The sequence below is a fragment of the Eschrichtius robustus genome, chromosome 10, assembly GCF_028021215.1.
Source record: "Eschrichtius robustus isolate mEscRob2 chromosome 10, mEscRob2.pri, whole genome shotgun sequence".
Taxonomy (NCBI): Eukaryota; Metazoa; Chordata; class Mammalia; order Artiodactyla; family Eschrichtiidae; genus Eschrichtius; species Eschrichtius robustus.
The window spans coordinates 84,602,866-84,608,101 of NC_090833.1; positions in this window are offsets into that span (position 1 = coordinate 84,602,866).

Here is a 5,236-nt window from a genome sequence, read left to right on the forward strand (position 1 = left end):
AAGCTGTAGTGATGCCAAGTGAATGTACAAGGATAGTGTCTCCCTGCTTACATTCCCTGAGAGCACCTCCTTAGCCTGTAGGCATGTGTGAGACCTATACCCTCTCCCTCAGTGTAGTGTCATTATGAACTCATGGATTTTAAACATGTTTGAAGTATTTTTATACCTTGCAGTTATCATCCTTATTAGTGCTCAAATTTCTCCATCTTTGGCCAGTGGAAATCTATTCAAATTGGTTTTAAGTCCCTTTGATACAACCCTAGTAGTCTTTGGTAGTTTTCCTATTGTCTGCTATTAAAAGATATTCCAGCCTCACCTTTTATTTTCCTGTCCCAAACATGGAAGCAGCCATTTCTCCAAAGAATCCTGGTGCTCTTTCCTACTCAGTTGAAAATACCTAAAAACAATAATCAACTGGATAGAAATGAGGACCTGTAGTAGACAGATTGTGGTCTCAAACTAGCACTTTTCAGTATATCATTGTTTCCAGGTCTTTTAAGTAGTGATAAGAAATTATGGTAAATTGCAAAAATGGACTCAAGTCCCTCCCCTTCCTGTATACCACATGTCTCTGACCTTGACACTTCTCCCATTGAGATATGGATCTATTTCTCTAACTCTAGAATTTGGGCTTGGCCATGATACTAACCTTGGCTAGTGGACAACAGGAGAAGTGACAAAAACATAGACTTGAAAAGCACATGTGCAATGGGGGCTTGATCAGGTACTACTGGGAACAAGCCTGGGTTAGCTTCCTTAAGAGTAAAAGACCACATGGCAAGAAGCATCCACCATCCTGGCTGTCCCAGCTGAGACCCCATACATGTGATTGATGCCGTCCTACCCAGTCCCTCCCCAAATTGGCCTCCCAAACCAGAAGAACCACCCAGCTAATCCACAGAATCATGAGAAATAAAAACATTTGTTGTTTTAATCCCTTAACCTTTAGAATAGTTTTGTTAAGCAGTAAAAGCCAACTGATACAAAAATATGTATTTTAAAGCTAACATATATCATGTGTTCACATTAATACTTTAAGCTAAAATCCAATTTTACAGGGCTTTTACTTAAGCCTTGATCTTTTGCTGAAACTTCTTTCTCTTACTCCAAAAATTCTTATTTTAAACAAGATGAACATGATTAGTTATTTGTTTTATCCCAAACTATACATCAAAAGGTCTCAGAACAATAGTACAGTCGTCCCTCGGTATCCCTGGGGGATTGGATTGGTTCCAGGAGCCCCCATGGATGCCAAAATCCACAGATACTTATATCCCTTATATAAAATGGCATAGTACAATGAATACAGTTTGTCCTCCATAACCGCGGGGTTTGCATCTGCAGATTCAACTAACTGCAGTTGAATCCACGAATGCAAAACCTGTAGATACTAAGGGCCAACTGTACTAATGCTACCTCTGTCACAGGTTGGGTTTTCTGGAAGCAGATACTGAGATGGAGTTTAGGATACAACATGAGAAAGGAAAGGGGAGGAAACAGAATTGGGCAGAAGCCAGATCAATGTGACATGATGTGATCAAGTCCCTCCAAACCTTGGCTAATCCACAGGAAATATGGGATGGATAATGCCCATCACATATGTCTCATATTGGACTGAACTTGCCAGAACTTTATATTCCTGTCCTGCTTAGTCACCAGATATGGGCTGCACCAGGAAGGGCATGCACCAGGCAGGGTGGCTCTGAACTTGAGGTTAACCCCAAAGGAGTTGATAGCCCAAGGCTGGCCACTGACCATACTCCCTGCTCTCAAGGGGAATCTGGGCAGCACTTCTGCATGTCTACAACAACCTCCAACAATATGATTATTGAAAACAGTTTAGGATTATGTTAATAGTTCTTTTTGTCCCTGGGGTATATACTTTAGGTATATGCAATCAAATTACTATATTTTAAAGACATTTGGAATAATGTCTCTGTCTGTAGTTAATACTAATAACTGGATCTCTTTTTTAGTTTATTTGTTTATACTTTAATTTTTACACTTAATTTTATATTATGATTATGTGGAAACATTTACATGGTTCCAAAATCAAATATATGAACAAAATGTATTTGAAAAAATCTACCTTTTTTCTCTGACCTCAGCTTACAGGTAACCTATTTTTTAAATTTAATGATTTGTCCTGCCATTTCATTGTTACTTCTAAATCACTTCACTAAGCAATTTTAAATAAATCATTTCATTGGGTAATTAGAGTAATTTTGTTAATTACATTTGCCTAGAACTTCAGTTTACAGAAGTCTTCTTTGATCCATGATTGCATTGTGTAAAGGGCTTCCAGAAGACAATGTACCATTAAGTCTCCTTATGGACCTATTCTCTAGTGGGATGTGCTCCTAAAAGACACACATTCTCCTCTCCTGAAAATTATAAAGACTTAGGCAATTTGTACTTTTTGGATCCAAGTCATCACATAGAGGTATGCATGCCAGCATATCAGAATGAGCCCTCTGAAAAATGATGTACTGTAGGTTAACAAATCTTTTTTCCAAGTGTTATTTGGCTCAGGCCCCTCTCTTGGTTCCACTCCAAACAGCTATATCAAATGAATAAGAGATTGTAATTCACTTCCACAAAGCAGCACATACAATTTGGAAGGTGGTCGCTAGGTACTGTGGAGATACAACCAAAAAGACAAGGAAGGCGCAGTGCCTGACTCCAGAAGCTAGGAATCAAGTGGATTTTTTTTTTTTTAATTTAACTTTATTTATGTTTGGCTGCGTTGGGTCTTTGTTGCTGCGCCCGAGCTTTCTCTAGTTGCGGCAAGCGGGGGCTACTCTTCGTTGCAGTGCACGGGCTTCTCATTGTGGTGGCTTCTCTTGTTGCGGAGCACGGGCTCTAGGCGCGTGGGCTCAGCAGTTGTGGCTTCCATGCTCTAGAGCACAGGCTCAGTAGTTGTGGCACATGGGCTTAGTTGCTCCGCGGCATGTGGGATCTTCCCGGACCAGGGCTCGAACCTGTGTCCCCTGCATCAGCAGGCAGATTCTCAACCACTGCACCACCAGGGAAGCCCTGTTTTGGTGTTTTTAAAAAGGTCAATGCAAATATACAATTGAAATTATCAATCCAGATTGCATGATTTTATAAACATTCACTTTTAGTGAATACTAACCTTGTACTAGACCAGGAATCAACAAGCTATGGCCTGTAGGCTAAGTCCAGCTCACTGTCTGGATTTAGAATCTTAAAAAATACTATCCTCATTACTATTTCAGTTTCTTCATAATCTATTAAGTTCTTTTTCATCTGTGGCAGTTTAAAGAGCTTAACTTTCTGGCTAGCTAACTTTGATGTGTAGAAGTAGATGTGCATGGGGTCTGGAGTGAGCTTCAGATCCTGACTAAGAATGGCTATACATTTTGAAATGATTGGGGAAAAGAATCAAGGGAAGAGTAATATTTTGTGGTACATGAAAACTATATATGAAATTTAAATCTCAGCATCCATAAATAAAGTTTAATTGGAACTTTACCACACCCATTCATTTACATATTGCCTAAGTCTGCTCATATGCTGCAACAGCAGAGATGAGTTACTGCAGCAGAGATGCTATAGGTCTCAAAGCTTAAGATGTGTTCTACCTGGATCTTTACAGAAAGCTTAACCAAGCCCTGTACCAGGCAGAATAGGGGTTAAGGATACACTGATGTGTCACAAAAGACAAGATCCCTTGCCTCATGGACTTTACCACCAAGATACTATCTCATTTAAATCTCACAACAATTCTAGGGGGAAAGGTACAATATTATTATTACCTCCATGAAATTATGAGACATGTTGTTATTATGCCCACAAGGCAACTAAAGTGAAACTCATCACATCTTCAAAGATCACTGAGGGAGGTGGGATCTGCAGCTCACTCCAGAACCCACCCACAGGTATAATACTTCTGCTCATTGGGGTAGGCTGCTTAGGAAGCTCAGCTCTTTACATTGTAAAACAAAAACAAAACAAATCTGACTATGAAGATAGTAAAATAGCAATGGAGATATTATTATTATCAACAGGCTTTACTTTGGGACAGTTTTAGATTTACAGAAAAAATTGAGCACATAGTACGAAGAGTACCAATATATTACCCCTGACCTCTGCACACACGGCTTCTATTTAGTGACATTTTACATTGGTGTGGTACATTTGTGACAATTAATGAGCCAATATTGATGCATTATTATTAACTTAAGCCCATACTCTATTCAGATTTCTTTAGTTTTTCCCTAACGTTCATTTTCTGTTCCAGGATCTCATCTAAGACACTACATCTAATTGTCATGCCTCCTTAGGCGCCTCCTGGCTGTGACAGTTTCTCAGACTTTCCTTGTTTTCGAAGACCTTGACGTTTTGAGGAGTACTGGTGAAGTGTTTTGTAGAATGTCCCTCAGTTTGAATTTGCCTGATGTTTTTATCATGATAACGAGGGTTCTGGGTTCTGGGAAGAAGACTACAGAGGGGAAGTGTCATTTTCATCACATCATATCAGCAGTATAGACGACCATCATGAGTTGTAATCAGTGGTGCTGGCCTTCATCATCTAGTTGAAGCAGTATTTGTCAGGTTTCTCCAGCGTAGAGTGACCCTCTTTTTCCCCTTTTCCATACTGCACTCTTTGGAAAGAAGTCACTCTGCACAGCCCACACTTAAGGAATGAGTCGTCACATTCTCCTCCTTTAGGGTGTAGTATCTACACAAATTATTTGGAATTTTTCTTCATAGGAGATTTGTCCCTGCTTATCAATTTACTCAATCATTTATTTATATCAATATGAACTCATGGATAGTTATTTTATACTTTGGGTTATAATTCAATATTACTTTATTTTCTTGCTCAAATTTTTCCAGCTTTGGCCATTGAGAACTCTTTCAGTTGTCTCCTTTGCCACTTTTAAATACCCCCATAAATGTCTTGTTGTTGTTGTTTTTGAGAACCTCCTTACTTTCTGATGCTACAAGATGTCCCAGGCTTTTATATAACCTACCCCAGTCCTAGAATCAGCCATGGTTCCAAAGAGCCCGTTAATTCTACTGGATAAGGGTATTAGAAACCAAAGTTTGGGCAATGAATATACTTGTTGCTACCGGGTGTTGTTTGCTTAGGCCCTCTCAGCTGACAGAGACAAGAAATATTATATGTGTGTAAATATTAATCTGTGTGTGGTAGGCCAAAAATGCTCCCTCCTCCCATAAAAAGATATTTGCCTTAAATCCCTGGAAC